General features: G+C 36.4%; 1 protein-coding gene across 1 annotated transcript in view; it reads right to left on the bottom strand.

Moving 5' to 3' along the window:
* Window positions 1-20,550, bottom strand: part of CHCHD3 (coiled-coil-helix-coiled-coil-helix domain containing 3) — a 356,984-nt gene that overhangs the window by 319,964 nt on the left and 16,470 nt on the right. The gene's annotated exons all lie outside the window — the stretch shown is intronic.

Here is a 20,550-nt window from a genome sequence, read left to right as displayed (position 1 = left end):
GACATGATTACACAAAACAAACTGAATAAAAGAACAAATACAATGCAATGTAATGCATTAGGAAGAAAAGATCATCACCATTTGGGGGATAAGAAAAGAGAGAACCCAAGTGGACGAAGGAAGCCTTAATGAAATAAGACATTTATTTTGGGCTTTAAAGAAGTGACAAGATTACAGAGGCTGAAGTAGAGGGGTAGGATTACAGAGAGGGACTGGCTACAAGAAATAGTAAGAACAAAGACATAAAGGCAGAAAAACATATTTTGACTAGAGAAGGGGATATATGTCAGGGAGTACAGCTTGGACTACATGGTTGCTAAGGTCCCTTCAAATTCTAAATTTTTTGATTATGTGACTAGTATGATAAATACAGCTGAAAAGCTTAAAGAGCTTGAATTTTTTATTCAGTAGACAACAGAGAGTGCTGAAGACTAGTCTAGTGGTTGCAAAGGATATTCTGGAGAGGCAGGAAGGTGCAAAGATATTTTAGGAAGTGGTAATGAGGGCCATAGCCACAGCAGCAGCAGTAGGAGGAGAGGGATACGAAAACACACTAAAAGATAAAAAATTAATAGGACCAGGCAAATGATTAGATAGGACAGGAGAAAGGGAAGAGTCAAAGGCAAAAAGTTGGTTTAGTGGATTCCAAGCTCAACAAATTCAAGTGTATTCTTTATAAAAGCTCCTAAACCTAAGAAATCCTAAGATGGGGGGTGGGGAGGGAAGGAATTATCCTAGGCATTTGGGGGAAAGGGGGAGTGTCAAAGCATAAAGAAAGGTTCATATAACAAAACAGCAAAGAACTGGAAGCCAGGAAGGTACCCTTTAACCAAGGAATAGCTAAAGAAATCAAGAAAAATGAATGCAAATAAAATATTACTTCCCTGAAAGAAATGACTATGAAGAATTCGAAGAAGCACTGGAAGACTTATATGAACTAATGCAGTCAAGAAGAAGGACCACGAAAATATTATACACAATGATTACAACAATGTAAATTGAAACAAAAAAAAATCAAAACTGAATGCTGTGAAATTATAATGACCAAGCTTGGGACCAGAAAACAGAAAACGCACCTTCATACTTTCATTGCTGAAATGGGGTACAACCAGTATAAAATATTTTAAATACCATTAGCCACAGTCAATGTGTTGGTTGGTTGTGATAAATTGCTTCTTTCCTGGAAAGGGCTATAAAAAGGCACTATAGAAGGCATGTAATTACCCCTTTCCCCACATTTTATAGATAAAGAAAACGAGGCAGAGAGGGAAAGGGAAAGTGAATTCCCAAAGGAAATCCCAGGGAGTTGTCTTCTACCATCATAGCCAATGTTCTTTCCATTTCACTAAACTGCCATTTAACCCATCTGTCTCCTATCTCACCCATATATACAGAAAAATATGTTCTATATCAACCAAATGAAGGGAATGTTTTATTTGTCAGTTACTTGGGTATTTCACCTCAGAAGTAACAAAGGAATCTACTAAAAAAATTCCTTTTCATTCTTGATTTTACTCATTCTCAACTTAAAGGAATAGTAAATTAATGTCATTTCAAATGAATATAAATGTGCAGAGATCACAAGAAAAAATCATCACTCTGTGACATGAGATGGAAGAACAATTTCAGTTATACTGCTAAAGAGCTGAAAAGGGAAAAAAATCTTCAAATAAACACTTCATTTCTATTTAAAAAGCATTGCCAATCTCACTGAATTCTAGTAAGGGGGGAAAGCATTGATAAATGAGAAATTGTGGCTCTGTTTAGCTTTTTCTAAACTCTCTCTTACAAAATTGGGCTTAATTATGTGGTTTCATATGTTTACATTGCATCTATTCTGTGCATGTTCTTTATGTACCAAAATACATGCATGTGCAGGGATTGTTCTGTCTCTATATCCTGTGATAGTCTCTCTATATTCTGTTCTGGTTGGATCAAATGTAGAGAATTATTGTTAATTTGTGGTAGTCAATTTAAGCAAAGACACTGATTGATGGAAAGTATCTACAGGAGAATGATAAGGAAAGTGAATGGTCTCAAGATCATCCTACTTCAGAACTGGCTGCCCTGGGGCTGTGTTCCTAAGGATGGGCCTTGGGTGAAGACACAAAAGGATGATAGATGGAGCATTTGAGGAGTTATCATCATGTGGGAAAGTCTTCTCTGTGTCCCAGGGACCAGAATGACAGGATCTACTAAAAATAATGGGTGGAAGGTTCAGATCTAGATTTGATGTAAGGAAAAATATCCTAACAATTAGAGAGATCCTAAAATGGAATACTACTGGGAGGAGCAGGTTCTCTCTCACTGGAGATGTTCAAGCAGAAGCTGGACAACCATTTGTCAGGTTTCCTGTAGAGAAGATTCATGTTCAGATCTCCATTCAACTACAAAGATTGCTGAGGTCACTTCCAACTCTTAGATTAGGCAAAGTCGCTTAAATACAGCACCAGCACTAGTACATGATTACCACACTGATATGCTTAAAGTGGATGTAGATAAAAATTGATGATAGTGGTCAAGCAAAGCAGGAAACATCAACAATACAAAAGTTAGTACACAATGAATGCAAACTGAAATGCTAAGAATGTCCTTATGCACCCCTCCCTTTCCCACCCCTATCCCCACCACCACCTCATTTACCCTTAAAAACAGTGGTTTTTAACTTTAATTATCTCTTCCCTTTTATAGCTGGCTTGCTGCTACTTCAAGCACAGAGTAACAGGCTCTATAGAGTCCTAGAAAAGTTACTTATGACAGACCATTCCCTGAGATGGTGGGCCCAATATGATGCCTGCCAGCTTTAAATCCTATAGACTGCACTTTTGCAAATACTTATAAGATTCTTGCAAGCCTGCAGGGTACTAAAATATGCAAGCATTCACCTCTTGAGGCAGTGTTTCAGAAAACAGCTAAATGTTAATATACTTTAGGCTCATAATAGAGCAAACAAGCATCACAGGGAGACAGCAAGACATGTATGCACCTGAGTTGCATGTGCCCCCAAAAACCAAAACACAGCTGGCAAATTTAAATTTAGACCTACCAACCTTGACAGTGCTCTTTTAATTACTGTTTTCCCCTAATTCTCTAGTCTATTTTTTACCTTAAAGCTGCCATCGGTGTTTTTCTGTTTCTAAGCACAGTATCCAAACACTGAACCACTTAAATAGATCAGTTTAAAGGAACAGACCTCTTAAAGCAAAACCATGTATAAGTGAAAGTTTTATATGTACATTTTGTGCATTTCCAAACATATCTGTCAATATAGAATTACTATTATTTTTTTTTTATTATTGGCAGCTAGATGGTGCAGTAGACAGAGTACTGGAACTGGAGTCGGGAAGACTCATCTTCTAAGTTCATATCCAGCCTCAGAACATTTGCTAGCTGGGCAAATCACTTAACCATGTTTGCCTCAGTTTCATCATCTGTAAAGTGAAATGGAGAAGGAAATGGTAAACCAACAATATCTTTGCCAAGAAAACTCTAAATGGGGTCACAAAGAGTCAAACATAACTGAAGTAAATGAACAACAACATAGGAGGAATAAGGCAATGGCTTTGAAGTCAGAAAGGTATAGGTTCTTGTCCCACCTCTGATACAAACTAGCTGTGTAACCTCTGGGCAAGACACTTAACCTCCCACTACTCCTAGGTAATTCTGTAACAGTAGATACTGTATTACAGTGCTGATCCACATGATGAGATGGATTATCCCAAGAAAATTCCCTATACCAGTGAAATCAAAGATCTGGACCAAAACAAAAACAAACAACCATATATATTTAGGGACACACACACACACACACCACACACACACACACACACACAGAGCTAAGAGGCACAATAGACAGAAGGCTGACCCTAGAATCAGGAGGACCTGGGTTCAAATCCAACCTTAGACACTTACTAGCTGTGTGACCCTGGGCAAGCCACTTAACCCTGTTTGCCTCAGTTCTTCATCTGTAAAATGAGCTACAGAAGGAAATGAAAAACCACTATCTTTGCCAAAAAAACCCAAATGGGAGTCAGACATGACTAAAATGACTTAACCACAACACACATATATTCAGATAAACATATTAGTAATTTAGGAGCTAACTTGTTAAAAGTATTTTCATTTCTCATTTCACACATTATATAAACAAATGCATCCATATTTAAAATCCCAAGCATCCTAAACAGGAGTAATTGTTTGGATATTATATTGGATATGATAACAAGTTCCAAGGCATGTAGAAGTCTATTCTTTAAAGATATCTAACCATTAAGTGTTCATACATGCATGTCTACACGCAAACACAAAATGATGACTGAATATCTATGTATATACGTGTATACACACACACACACACACACACACATGTGCCTGTGGATGGATGGATATGTGTGTATGTATGAGTATACACGCACTTATGTATAAAGCTTAATATTATATTCTGTATCACAGACTATTAGATCTGGAAGACTTTAAGACCCAAATCTCTCATTTTGAAGATAAGAAAACTGAGGCTCAGAAACTTTCCATGGCTGGCCTGCCCAGCATCACACGACTAACTAGTGTCAGCACCAGAGCTACCACCCAAGGCTCCTGAATACCAATCTACTATTTTTTCTACTAGAATACTCTGCCTCTCTAAAGACAAATTACATAAAGATAAATGTGTATGGAACATAACCGATCTGACAAAGCATGAAGACAAAAATAAATCTATGGAGCTAGACTAAATTGGCTTAAAAAACAAAGAGGTAGCTTTCTTATGGAAAAAGAATTGATGACTTTTGGAAAAGGGTTTTTTTTTTCAATCTAAATGAGCATAAAATGGGCAGAATAAAATCTCCCAGAATAATCTTATAAATATAATATAAAATAATATAAATTATTAAAATCATATTATAAAAATTATTAAAAGATTGGTGAGCAACCCCTATAAATCATAAGTGTACACAGTCTGCATGCACCTGTTTCATATTGTCCAACAGTCATGGTCAGCTCTATGCAAAATTAGAAAACTGCCAACATTTGTCTTTTGGACTGCTCCACACTCTTGTTTAATGCTGATTTCTTCATGATGGGTCCCCCCAATTGCTCAGAGCTTTTTTTTCTCCTAAGTGACACAGGAAGATATATTCTTACAAGAGTCTCAAAGGATAGACAGAAGTGGATGGTTTGCAATCTGTATCAAATGAAGGAACCTGCACATCAATGATATCACAAATTCATTTGACTATTTGAAAAAACTGATCTGCAAAATTAACCAGTCATACTAGGTCAATAACTGAGAACAGATTTCTTTCCCAGATAACATATAACGTATATTAGTATCTAGATATAATACTTTAATCCAAAGATGATACCCTAATGTTAGAAAGTTAAAGCAACTAGCATGATAAAGGGAATGGTATTTTGCAGCAGGGAATTAATTCTTCAAATTACACTGTATATGTGGCAGGCTCTGGTTCCAATAACCAAAATCCTGCATATTTTCCATACACTCACAAGCCACAGGTATAATAAAGATCACATACAGATGATTCCCTTGTTTTCAACCTGTTTTTATATAATCTTCACAAAAGAAGAAACAAACAGAATAGTAAGATTACATAGGCAATGCTTATATTAAAAACAGGTTGTTTCATAAGTTATTGGTAAAAACTATAAGTTGACTCAGAAATGATACTAAGATTCTCAGGCCAGTCTACAAATAACATGCCTGAAGTATAAGAGTAGGGCATTTCAACCACACATAACCACTGGTCTTAACACTATTTCGATAGGAAAAATAAAATTCAAGTTTGAATGTAAGACACCAAAAAACCATCAATACTCTGCTCACTGCAATGACTCTAGAGCAACACTGATGAAGAGTGTCACCCACCTCTTGCCACAGAGGTAATGCCCTAGAGAATCAGACACACATTTTTAGATATTGCCCTGTTGGTAAAACTATGCTTATGTGTCACAAGGGTTTTGTTTTTCTTTTTATTCTCTCCCAGGAGAAGGGAGAAGGAAGAAAAAAAATGCTTGATAATTGAGGAAAATTTTAATTTTTTAAAAAGAATATTATCATTCTGTCATGGGAGCAGACTCCCGCAGAGACAAGGCTGACATCAGGGTGGGTCAGACAATTGCCTATATGTTTACTATCCATGCATTTCACTTCAATGCAATGTCATCATTATAAGAACAGCTTCTAATTCCTGCAATTCCCCAAACAAAATCCTAGGTTATACAATTTACATAAGGACATTTTATGTTGTTTTAGCAAATATTAGTTTTTAAAATTAAAGTTGATTATATGAAATATGTGTTTAACACTGAAAGAAATTACCTATACTTCTGATTCCAAAGGTGACTGAAAACAGCATTATTCCTTCTCTTTTTGCCACTGGCTCATTTTTTCCCTTGATAAAACAAAGCAATCCATTATTCCCTGAAGAATAACTTCTTTAAAAACATGAAAAATAAAAATATACTCTTCAACTATATCCAAGAAAGTCATTCTGTTGATACAAAAATAAGTTACTACAGTAGTCTACTGACAGAGAATAAAATTACAATAGATAAGACAGATGATGAGATAGTCAAGAATACTCCCTAAAAGTTCCTAAAGGGTTACTGAACTTTCCCCAGTTCTACTTCATCTGCAGTCTACTGAGTTTAAAGTTAAAATTTTTAGAGCATTTGTATAAGGCTCCTCCTGTGTCTAGATGAAACACTGTAAACACTCAAGCACAAAAAACATGTAATTAAACAGACTCACAACTGACAAGGATATTTTGCTATTCCTAACACATCTCACAGACACTAGGGTTGGCACACATTAATGTAAGGAAAGCAACAATGTAGAAATCCTATGTACCTACCAAACTACCAAGCTCTGCCACCTCCCTTTCCATTACAAATCATTAAGAAATCACCCAAAAAAGCAACAAAACTGGAAAACATTGTTGCTAGTATTTGCCACTTCAGCACAGATTGTAACTATTAAAAGAACTGCAAGTTCTGTTACCATACTCTTCGTTCAGGAGGATCTCAAGACATAATTCTACTAAGTATGCATTACAGGTTTCTTACTGAAGTCAATCTAAGGTCTCATATTTCACATTACCACCTTTATGTAAGGCAATAGGCCTGCTACTTTTCTCTGCCTGACTACTCCTCCATCTTTGCTAGATCCTCATGGACCTCCTGCCTCATCAGGATGAGTGTTCCCACGGTAGCATCATAGTCCCTCCTTCTTCCCCTCTCTAAAGTGATTCCTCCCCACCCTCCCATATTTTTATAAATGTATTTCAATATAATTGCCTTCCTTGGGAATCCTATGCCTTTTATGTATTTTAAAATGTCATCCTAGGTGGCGCAGTGGATAGAGTACCCTCCCTGAAGTCAAGAGGATCTGAGTTCAAATCCAGCCTCAGACCAAACACTTGACACTTATTAGCTGTGTAACCCTGAGCAAGTCAGGAAGGAAGGAAGAAGGAAGGAAGAAGGAAGGAAGGAAGGAAGGAAGGAAGGAAGAAGGAAGGAAGGAAGGAAGGAAGGAAGGAAGAGTGTCATTCTAAGAAAGGTTCCAGAACTTTTATCAAAATGCCAAAATTGTCCATGACACAAAAAGGTTTAAGAACCCCAGATCTTAACACTCATTCTTTTTTTCCTCCTGTAATCCCTCCCTCCCTCCTTTCTACTACACACCTACACACCCCCTCTAACTCAAACTCTCTCTAGAACACCAACAGTGCTTCATAGGCATCTCAAACTCAGTATATCCAAAACAGAACTCATTAAATCACACCCTAAACCTGTCTCTCTTCTAAAATCTTCCTTCCTACTTCTGTCAAGGCAACTACCATCTTTGCAGCTACCCAAATTTGTAGGCATGAGTCACTTTGACTCTTCATTCTCCCTCACCCCAGATATCCAACCAGTTTCCAAGTAGTGCTGATTTTATCCTCATCTATCCATCTCTATCTAGTCACATAGCCACCACTCTCTAATTCAGTACACTTAGTGATCTCCCTGGTTCCAGTATCTCCCACCTTCAATCCATCCTGTAAATAACTGCCAAAACAATCTTCCTAAAGCACAGGTCTGACCACGTTACTCCTCTATCTGCAGTAGCTCACCATTACAAATACATACATATATATATACACACACACACACATATATATACATATATATGTATATATACATACATATATATGTGTATATACACACATACACACATATACATACACATACACACAAACTCCTTAGCCTGTCATTTAAGGAATTACACAATCAATCCCCCATTTACCTTTCCAGCCCTATGTCATACGTGTCCCCTTCACAAACTCTATATTCTAGCCAAATCAGATTACTCATTCACCAAACTCGAGTCCTTTTCCCATGTCCTTTCTTTGGAAGAAACTGTTTCACATGCCCAAAGGCCACCCATCTCCACCTATCAAAATCTTTGTAACTCAACTAAGGTGCCATCTCATCTCTGAGACTTTTTCTGACCCTTGATTTTTGGTGGTCTCTGTCTATTAAATTTTCCCTGTACTATATTTAGTGTGCACATGTTGTATCTTCTGAGCAGACTCCAAACTTCTTGAGAGCAAGAACTCTTTCAGTTTTATGTTTTCATTTCCAGGACTGAGCACAGTGCCTTTCACACAGTATACACTTGAATACTAAGCTGGACTAAGTTATTACCTAGAAGTTGCAGGGAACTAAGATTATATTATTATTATTTATTTCCTATGCTCCCCAAAAACAAAAAAAAATTGTTTCTAAAAAGACATTACAAAAATGACAGTATGATCTTTTATTGTCATGAGGCACATCTCTACTTCCCAAAAGTATTTGCAGCTTATTCCATCAAAGCTATTTCCCCTCTTAAGAATGTTCTTACCTGTATGATGATCAACTGTGAATGACTTGGCTACTCTTTGCAATACAAAGATCCAAGATAATTCTGAAGAATTTATGATGAAAAATGCCATCCACCTCCACAGAGAGAACAGATGGGATCTGAACCCAGATCTAAGCATACTGGAGGTTTTTTTAGCTTTATTTTTCTTGGGGTTTTTCATCTGTGTTTTCTTTCACAACATGATTAGTATGGAAATACATTCCGTGTGACTGTACATGAGTAACCTTCATCAAATTGCTTGCCTTCTCAATGAATGTGGAGGAGGGGAGAGTAGGAGATAATTTGGAGCTCAAAATTATAAAAATGAAGGTTAAACATTGTTTTTATATGTAATTTTTGAAAATAAAATATTAAAACTTAAAAAAAAAGATGGCAGAGTAAATATGCCAACCCAACCAAACTCTGCTAGCATTTCCCTCAAAATAACTTTAAAATAATGTCAAACAGAATTCTGGAGTAGGAAAGTCAACACAAAGTTGGGGTGAGACTTCTTCTAGCCCAAAATGACTTAAGAGGTCTGAAGGGGAGGTCTGTGACACAGGGGTGGGAACCAGCCGCAGTCGACACAGCAGCAACATAAGTAATGGAGTGCAAGGCGGCAACAGTGTCGCCAACAGCTCAGGGAGCTCTCAGCCCAGAGCGGCTAAGTGGATTGGTCAAGCGGTCAGAAAGATTACAAAGGATCCCCGCGCCAACACTGGGCACAGGACCACGCACTGTTTGGGCAACTCTACTGCCCACAGCTGCTTCTGGGCCTCTGGTCAGAGAGGAACACCAGCAGATACAAGAAGTAGCAGACCTAGAAACAGTTCCAGGGCAAAGAGGAGCACGAGCACTTGTGCTTGCAGGAGAGCAGGGGTCCTCACTCTCTAAACACCAGAGCACAGACTAGGAGAGCAGTGACCACACTTCTCTCCGTATCACACTGCCTTGGAAGCACTGAAAACTTACAGACCCCCAGAACTAACTGTGAAAACATCAGCGCAGAAACCCCTGAAGCTTGGGACACTGCTACCTCCACCAGGTGAACAAAGCCCAACTTTACGATAAAGTTCAAAGTGAAGAAATAGGCTGGAAAAAATAAGCAAACGACAAGAAACTGACCATGAAATGCTACTGCTGGGACAAGGAAGATCATGAAGAAGACAAGAACATAAAAACAGCTACAAAGGCTCGACACATACAAATTAGACACAAACTGAACAAGAATTCCTGGAAGAGTTAAAGAAAAAGATAAGAGTGGTAGAGGGAAAATCGAGAAGAAAAATGAGAGTGACGCAAGAATATTATGAAAAAGAACAAACAAATAAGATCAGGGTGAAACAAGGATGTCCATTATCACCACTGCTGTTCAATACTGTACTGGAAATCTTAGCAATAAGAAACTGTAGCAGTAAGAGAAGAAAAAGAAACTGAATAGGCAAAGAAGAAACAAAGCTACCAGTCTTTGCAGATGACATGATAATATACTTAAAGAATCCTAGAAGATCAAGTAAAAAATTACGTGAAATAATAAACAACTTTAGCAAAGTTGTAGGCTATAAAATAAACCCACATAAATCATTGGCATTTCTATATATTACCAACAAAGCCCAATAGCAAGAGATAGAAAGAGAAGTCCCATTTCAACTTACTGTAGACATTATAAAATATTTAGAAGTCTACCTCCCAAAACAAACCCAGGAACTATATGAATACAATTACGAAACACTTTTCACACAAATAAAATCAGGTCTAAATAATTGGAAAAACACCAGTTGCTCATGGGTAGGCTGAGCTAATATAATAAAAATGACAATTCTACCTAAGCTAATTTACTTATTCAGTGCCACACCAATCAAACTACCAAAAAATTATTTTAGAGAGGTAGAAAAAATAATAGCAAGATTCATAACAGAAGATCCAGAATATCAAGGGAACTAATGAAGAGAAATGCAGGGGAAGGTGGCCTAGCCATCCAGATCTTAAATCGTATTATAAAGCAGCAATCATCAAAACTGCTTGATACTGGCTAAGAAATAGAGTTAGATTAAGTATGCAAGACACAGTAGTCAATGACTATAGTAATCTATTATTTAACAAACCCAAAGACCTCAAGCTTCTGGGATAAGAACCCATTCTTTGAAAAAAAACTGCGGGGAAAACTGGAAAAGAGTATGACAGAAACTAGGCATTGATCGAAATCTCACACCATATACCAAAATAAAGTCAAAATGGGTTCATGATTTAGATATAAAGGTTGATACTATAAGCAAACTGAGAGAGCAAGGAATAGTCTACCTATCAGATTTATGGAGAACAGAAGAATACATGACCAAACAGAAGATAGAGAACATTACAAAAAGCAAAATGGATAACTTTGATTACATTAAACTGAAAAGTTTTGGGGACGGCTAGGTTGTGCAGTGGATGGAGCACCAGCCCTGGATTCAGGAGGACCTGAGTTCAAATCCGGCCTCAGACACATAACACTTTACTAGCTGTGTGACCCTGACCAAGTCACTTAATCCCAATTACCTCACAAAAAAAAAAAGGAAAGAAAAGTTTTTGCACAAACAAAGCCAATGCAACTAAGATTAGATGGAAGGTGGAAAATTAGGAAAGAATTGTTACAACCAGTCTCTCTGATAACGGCCTTATTTCTCAAATATATAGAGAATTAAGTCAAATTTATAAGAATAAGTCATTCCCCAATTGGTAAATGGTCAAAGGATATGAAAAGGCAGTTCTCAGATGAAGAAATTAAAGCCACCTACAGTCATATGAAAAAATGCTCTAAATCTCTATTGATTAGATAAATGCAAATCAAAACAACTCTGAGGTACCACATCACACCTATCAGATTGGCCAACACGACGAAACAAGAAAATGATAAACATTGGAGAAGATGTGGGAAAATTGGAACACTAATGCATTGTTGGTGGAGTTGTGAAATGATCTAACCATTTTGGAGAGCAATTTGGAACTATGCCCAAAGGGCTATCAAAATGTACATACCCTTTGACCCAACAATAGCACTTCTAGGGCTATATCCCAAAGAGATCATACAAATGGGAAAAGGACCCACATGTACAAAAATATTTATAGCAGCTCTTTTTGTGGTAGCAAAGAATTAGAAATGGAGAGGATGCCCATCAATTGGGGAATGGCTGAACAAGTTGTGGTATATGAATGTAATGGAATAAGAAATGTGTGAACAGACTGACTTCAGAAAAACCTGGAAAGACTTGTATGGTCTGATGCTGAGTGAAGTGAGCAGAACGAAGAGAATGTTGTACATAATAACAGCCACGTTGTGCGATGACTAATATGGATAAACTTAACCCTTCCCATCAATACAAGGATCTAAGACATCTCCAAAGGCCTCGTGATGGAAAATGCTATCCACATCCAAAGAAAGAACTATGGAATTTGAATGCAAATCGAAGCATACTATTTGCTATTTTTTTCTCTTCTGTTGAGTTTTGTTTCCTCTTTCTGGTGGTTCCTCCTATTGGTTCTAATTCTTACTTACAATATCACTAATGTGAAAATATGTTTAATAGGAATGTATATGTATAGCCTATATCAGATTGTACACTGTCTTGGGGAGGGTGGTGAGGAGGAAGGAGGAGAAAAATTTGAAACTCAAAAGCATATGAAAGTGATTGTTGATAAATCAAACTAAATTAATTTAAAAAAAGAATAAACAGCTTGGTGAAAGAGGCTCAAAAAAATACTGAAGAAAACAACACCTTAAAAGACAAAATTGGGGGCAGCTAGATGGCACAGTGGATAAAGCACCGACCCTGAAGTCAGGAGGACCTGAGTTCAAATCCAGCCCCACACCAAACACTTAACAGTTACTAGCTATGTGACCCTGGGCAAGTCACTTAACCCCAATTGCCTTTTAAAAAAAAAGACAAAATTGGTCAAATGGTAAAAGAGGCACAAAACTGAAAAGAACTCCCTAAAAAGCAGAATTGCCCAAATGGGAAAAGAGATACAAAGGCTCACTGAAGAAAATATTCCTTAAAAATTGGAAGTGGGCAAATAGAAATTAGTAAGACATCAAGAAACAATAACACAAAGTCAAAAGAATGAAAACACTAAAAAAAAGAACAAATTAAAAATTCCCAAATACCAAAACAGAAATACTGATAATCAAAGGCAAGATCAATAAAACTGAAAGTAAACAAACAAACAAAAAAACCCAACAGTGAACTACTAAATAAAACTAGGAACTGATATTATTGGGGGGCCCACAAAAATAGACAAACCATTGATTAATTTGATTTAAAAAAAGAAAGAAAATCAAACTACCAGTCTCAAAAATAAAAAGGGTGAATGCACCACCAATGAAAATGAAATTAAAGCAATTATTTGAAGCTATTTTGTCCAATTATATGTCAGTTAAACTAACAATCTAAGTAAAATGGATGAATATTTACAATAATATAAATTGTCCTGATCAACAGAAGAGGAAAGAGAAAACTCAAATAATCCTATCTTAATAAAAGAAATTGAACAAACCATAAAGGACTTCCCTGAGAAAAAAATCCCCAGGACCATATGGTTCACAAGTGAATTCTACTAAACATTTAAAGAACAGTTAATTCCAATATTATGTAAACTATTTGAAAAAACAGATAGAGTCTATTTCACAAATACAGTTTCGATGCTTAAACCAGACTTTGAATTTTATGTTAAAGTTGGGCTTGGTTCACCTCATGGGGGTTGCAGTGCCCCAAGTTTCAGGTTTTTGAACTGATGTTTTCAGAGCTAGTTCAGGGGGTCTGTAAGTTTTCAGTGCTTCCAAGGTGGTATGATATGGGGAAAGGTGTGGTCACTGCTCTCCTGGTCTGCACTCTATTTTTAAACCAGGGAGAGGAAAAATAGAGGGAAAAAACTATAGACCAATTTCCTTAATGAATATTGACACAAAAATTTTAAGTACAATACAAGTAAGAAGATTACAGCAACAGATTTATTACAAAGATCATATAATATGGCCAGGTGAGATTTATACCAAGAATGCAAAAATCATGATTATCTCAACACACTCAGAAAAAAAACTTCTGACAAAATACAAAACACCAGAAAGGATAGCAAACAATGGAGCCTTTGTTAAAATGATACATAGTATCTATCTAAAACCATGAACAAGCATTATCTATAATGGGGATAAACTTGAAGCATTACCAATAAGATCAGGGATGAATCAAAAATGTCCATTACCACCATTATTATTCAGTATTGCACTAGAAATGCTAGCTAGCAATAAGACAAAAAAGAAAGACATTAAAGTAATGAGAATAGGCAATGATGAAACAAAACTATCACTCTCTGAAGATGAGACGGTGGAATATTTAGAGAACATCAGAAAATCAACTACAAAACTAGTTGAAACATTCAACAACTTTAGCAAAGTTGCACGATATAAAATAAACCCCCATAAATCATCAGTACTTCTATATACTACCAACAAAACACAGCAGGAAGAGATAAAAAGAAACTCCATTTAAAATAACTGCAGACAATATAAAATACTTGGGAATATATCTGTCAAGAAAAACTAAGGAACTTCATGAAAACATTTTTCACACAATAAAGACAGATTTAAACAATTGGAGAAATATTAATTAGTAACGAGTAGGCCAAGCCAACATATTAAGAATGACAATTCTACCTAAATCAATTTACTTATTTAGCACCATAACAATCAAGCTACCAAAGAATTATTTTATAGAGTAAGAAAAAAATAATAACAAAATTCACCTGGGAAAAAAAGGTCAAGAATATCAAGGAAAAAATGGAAAAATGTGAAGGAAGGCAGCCTAGCAGTACCAGATTTCAAAGTATATGACAAAGCAGTAGCCATCAAAAGACTGTGACATGGCTAAGAAACAGAGTGGTGGATCAGTGGAACAGATTAGTTATACAATACACAGTAGTAAATGACTATAGTAATCTAGCATTTGATAAATGCAAAGATCCAAGTTTCGGGGGCAAGAACTCATAATTTCACAAAAACTGCTGGGAAAACTAGAAAGCAGTTTGGAAGAAATTAGGCATAGACTAAAATCTCATACCATATACCAAGATATGGTCAAAACGAGTATATGATTTTGGATATAACAGATATCATAAGCCAATTAAGGGAGCACAGAAAAGTTTACCTATCAGATATATGGATAAGGGAAGAGTTTAGGACCAAACAAGATACAGAAAGGATCATGGGAAGTAAAACAGATAATTCTGATTACATGAAATTAAAAAGTTTTTTAAAAATAAATTTAAAGAGCTTTATACAAACAAAACTAATACAGCCAAAATTAGAAAGAAAACAGGAAACTGGGGGAAATTTTTACAACAAATTTCCCTGATAAAGGTCTCTGGTAAGAATAAAAAGAGCATCCCTTTACATAAAGCTTTAAGATTTTCAAAATACTTTATTCACCTTATTTCATGTCATCCTCACTAAAACCCAATGAGGTTAAGTGTTACTATTATCACTCTTTTTTTTAAAAAGCCATACTATTTTATTTTATTTTATTTGCTTTTTGGTGAGGCAATCGGGGCTAAATGACTTGCCCAAGGTCACACAGCTAGTAAGTGTCAAGTGTCTGAGGCCAGATTTGAACCCAGGTCCTCCTGACTCCAAGGCTGGAGCTCTATTCACTACACCACCTAGTTGCCCCTTATTATCACTCTTTTATAAATGAAGAACCTAAAGCTAGAAGAAGTTCAGTTAACTTGCCCACAGTCACACAAACATTGTTTTGAAGCAGTATTCAAATATAGGTTATCCACACTCCATGTCCAGCACTCTATCAAATTAAACTGACTCTCATCCTTGAACAAATTCTGTAATTTTATATTGTTTACCTTATTTTGACAAGTAGAATGACTGTTGAAAAACAACTGAACAACATGACATTTCAAAATTCCATTCAGTGCCTTCACTTTAGTAGTATGTATCCCTTAATTTAGGACAGTCAAGGGAAAATAGCCATAATATGAGATTTAAAGTAACTAATACTCAACTGATGAACCAATAAGGTTTCACATGCATACCTAAAGATCTCAGATACCATGAAAATATGCCCTTATACAGGAATAGGCATGGAACTGCACCTGTGACATCACAAATACCAATGCAAACAGGCACCTCTTCTGCAATCTGCAGTCTTAAGGGCTGCCTAGAACCCAGCCAAGCTTAAATGACTTTGTTGTGGTGGTTTAGTCGTATCAGTCAAGTATGACTCTGCAACGCCTTCTGGAGTTTTTCTTGGCAGAGATACTGAAATGGTTTGCCATTTCCATCTCCAGTTCATTTTACAGATGAGGAAACTGAGGTCAACAGGGTCAAATGATTTGCCCTGGGTTACACAGCTAGTAAGTGCCTGAGGCCACATTTGAACTCAGGTCTTCCTGACTCCAAGCCTGGCACTCTATCCACTTCACCACCTATCTGACCAATTAAATGATTCCCTAGAATCAAACAGCCAGTCTGTGTCATACAGTCAACGTTGAAATCCAGGAATTCTTGCGCTCCAGGACAGGTCTCTATCATCTACACCACGCTACCTCTTTTATCTTTGTAACTATTTTCACATCTTATAAAATGGTGAAAATGACAGAATTCTTTACTGTTCATTCTTCATGTAGGGCTATGACTAAATGAGTCTGGAAATGGTACACCAAAAAGATCAGTTCCCTGAAGAAAATAACCTAGAAAGTATGCATGAATTTGTTTACCTAAATTAATGCTGTTTTGTTGGAGCTATGCTATTTCCTATACAAATTGGTTTTCTGCAGATTCTAAGTCTGCCAGATACTTAGTGATCTCTGTAATACAGTTAACATAAATTGTTTCTATTTTTCACAATGACAAGAAATTTACAGGGAAACTTACAGTGGGGATAACAATGAAAGTGAGTTCATTTGTCTTTTCTCAGATTCATCATTTTTCTCTACTTCTCAAAGGCTTAGAAAATCAACAAATAGCTCCTACCTATCTCTTTGCCTGATCCTGCACTTACTTCTTCATATTGATATTAGGGCACAATTTCCTTAGCAAAAAGAGGGGTCAAATATGAAACATCTGGATTCACCAAATGTTCCAAAAGAGAAAAAGATCAATGTAGGAGGGCGGAAGAAAGTCAGTGTCCCAACATGCATGTTAAAAATCACAGATAAAAGACATTACTAAAAAGCAGACAAATATTCTTATAAAAAGCTATCTTTTTGTCAGCCTAACCAAGAAACGAAGATGGCAACAGCATGTAGTGAAAGGACAGTGTAGTGTTTAAAAAAAAAAGCATAGAGACAGCAAGCACACAAAAATTCTTCAGAGTATATTCATTTATTAAAGTGGCATCACAGTCTGCTTTGGGTATCACAGAATACATTATTTTGCTAAAAACAACTTAACATGCAAAGCACTTATTGCAATGAGCCACTGGTCTGGTTAAAAGTTTAGCAAAAAATAGTTTCAGGGGAAATTTACCCTCTCCTACAACATAAATTCTATTCTCAAAAATAATTTACTACAGACATATTTAGTTCACATGTATAAAAGGCCTAAGGCTCTCAATTTCTCAAAAGCATTATCCTTACAGTTCAATCATGCAAAGTGGCCCCAGACCACAGGCCAAGAGCCTATGAAAAAGTATGCCAGGGGAAAAATAAAATTAATTTTAAAAACCCAACTCTTATCCAATGTATTTATTATCTGCTTGACTTTGAGAAAAATGGCAATGGCTGACAAAAATCCTGGCCTTAAAAACACTCCCATTTCCCACCCACAAGACTACCTAAGTTAGAATTCTTAGGACTCAAAGCAACGACTTGAACAAACCTACTGTCCAACATCTTACTGAAGCCAATATCACCTCTGGTATCCATTTTTAAAAGTCTAAGAGGAAAAATTCTATGTAAACTCTAATCAGTATCTAGTTTCAATTTCTCAGTCCTAAGACAATCAAAAGAAGTAGTCAACAGCTTCTCCAAATAGATATCCCATGTCTTTTTTTAACTCCCTCCTAAACAGGGAAAGACAGGGTGATACCAGCAAAGCACTAAGAGAACTCGTATTGCCTTTACTGATCAAGTCAAACCCATTAGAAAGGTAATGTTAACCATCTGAAATATATTTCAAAGGAGTGCTTCTCTGAATCCTGGCTTCCTAGACGATCCAAGCAACTAAAGGCCTTAGTAAGAAGAATCAGTAAGGAGAAGGGTGATCGGGTAGGTCTGTCCTCAGTTATTCTCACTGCAATTCCAGCTGCCTTGTCACTAAAATTAATTTCATGAGCCACTTTTGGCACATCTCACTAGCTGTTAATCAGGTCTAGAGATTCTGATACATGTGTCAGAATTCCACTATAATAACAGTTGGCATTTATATAGCACCTTAAAGATACTAAAAAGACCTTACTGCTAAGTGTTAAAAGCATCATTATCCCATTTTACAGATGAGGATAAGTAAAGTTGAGAGAAATTAAGTGGCCTCGTCAATGACATACAATTAATAGAAAGGTAAACGGGCATCTCCAAGAATAGCATACTAGGGTTACGGTCATGGGCTTGTCAGCACTCTGAAATTTTAGACTTAAGAGTTAGTTGGAAATGTCAGGGAGAGGTTTAACAATGTAGTGTTTGCACCCAAGAAGCTTAGTGAATTAGTACATAACAACAATGTCAAAATGTCAACATGATCGCACTGGCATCACAATGGGCCCACACTATGTCTCTTAAGGAAAAATCATTCAGACGACTTTTTGGTTTTCATTTTGGGGGAGTCAGAAGCAAGGGAGGGAGAGCTCTGACGTCAGTCCTTACCAAATGTCCCATATTCTCCTGTGAACCTCTGTGCCAGACTCTTGAGACAAGTTTCACCTACCTTCATGCTCCTGGTTATGTGCAGACTATGATAAAAAAGTTCTTCAGGTTAAGCTTAAGTCTAGAATTACAGACACTATCTTTTGTTGTTATTCAGTTGTGTCTGACTCTTCATGACCCCATTTGGGGTTTTCTTGGCAGATACTGGAGTGGTTTGCCATTTCCTTCCCCAGCTCATTTTCCAGATGAGGAAACTGAGTCAAACAGGGTTAAGTGACGTTCCCAGGATCACATAGCTAATAAGTGTCTAAGGCCAGATTTGAACTCAAGAAGATTAGTCTTCCTGAATCCAGGCCCAGCACTCTATTCACTGAGCCACCTAGATACCCATAGCCACTACCTATCCACACATTTCCACAAACCACAATCTGAAAAACTCACACGAATGGATCAACTTGTCTCCTACACATAAGGATCAGAGAAGGAGAATTATAGCAAGCAGATAAGAGAGAAAGACATTTACAGAATGAGAGTTATCTTCTAGGCTGACCTGGCATAATGCTAAGAGGCAAATCTTTCCATCTGACTGATCTCCATCATAAACTTCAGACAATCACCATTTTCAACACTGTGTACCCTCTCTATGACTCAGTCACAAGATCTTCATAACACAGAAGGTAGTAGGAAATTTCCAAGCTCTATACAACCAAGTTGCTACATAAATAAAACATTTTCAAGATGAAATTTAATTTTTATCAAATATCATGATTGGATATTATTGTGCAGGACACTGAGAAGCTTGACAATTCCTCTAGAGTTAGTTGTAACAGAATTCAGTTTATGCTAATTGGAAAAAATGGCGATGAGTCCCCTATTACATGCAGTGTTAGTCTGGCTCTTATTTCTCTACTTCCATCCCAGATGTCAGCAACCTCTCTGATCTTCAATGACACAAAAAGAGTTAACCAATGTCTATAGTTGTTGCCATCAAGTTTTCAGACAAGGAAAAAGCACAATGACACTGTGCTGCTGGTTTTTCCTCAGGTAATTTCCAATTACTACTGTAACATCTCTTTAATGTTGATCATCCAAATTCCATACTTCTCTAGCAATTTAAGTGTTTGCATCAGAAAAGACAGGAAACGGACGAGAAGAGAATGCACTATTTCCTATCTCTCAGTTCCAGTAAAATGAAGAGAGAACTAATTGGAGCTACTGGATGAAACAGAGGTTGGGAAGTATATGCAAACTGAAGTTAACCACAAATTTGCATGAATGATCCAAAGCATACTTGGGGAAACTTACTCATCTGCTGATATATAATAATTTTAAATTACACTAAATTTTGTAAAATGTAGAAGTAAACAATTCCAACTTTTGAAATTTAGAAAGCAAATTTATATTTTAAATAGTACTTTAATAATTTAAATAAAAGATAAATTTTGTAATGCTTTTTAATTTCAATATTTTTGGTAAATATTAATTTTTAAATCTTACAATATACTTGTAAGGTAAATAAGAACATTGGGTTGTCTCTTCTTAACCAAAAGAGAAAAAGGTAAAGAAAGTTGCAAAGTCATAGAAAGAGCACAGAAAATAGATAAGAAATAAAGACTTTTTAAATGCAAGGAAAAGAGGTGAAGGGAAACCCATCCAAAATATAAAAATTTCAAGAGGAATCTTGCTTTTGGTTTCAGGTAGAACCTAAAATTCCAAAGGCACATGTAATTCAGTTCAATTCAGATCTTTTATTAAATGATTAGCATGTACGTACCACTACATGATAGAGGAAGATATAATCC

This window comes from Phascolarctos cinereus, unplaced genomic scaffold (genome assembly GCF_003287225.1).
Source record: "Phascolarctos cinereus isolate Bilbo 61053 unplaced genomic scaffold, phaCin_HiC Scaffold_1;HRSCAF=81, whole genome shotgun sequence".
Taxonomy (NCBI): Eukaryota; Metazoa; Chordata; class Mammalia; order Diprotodontia; family Phascolarctidae; genus Phascolarctos; species Phascolarctos cinereus.
This window is presented reverse-complemented; position numbering and strand designations above follow the sequence as displayed.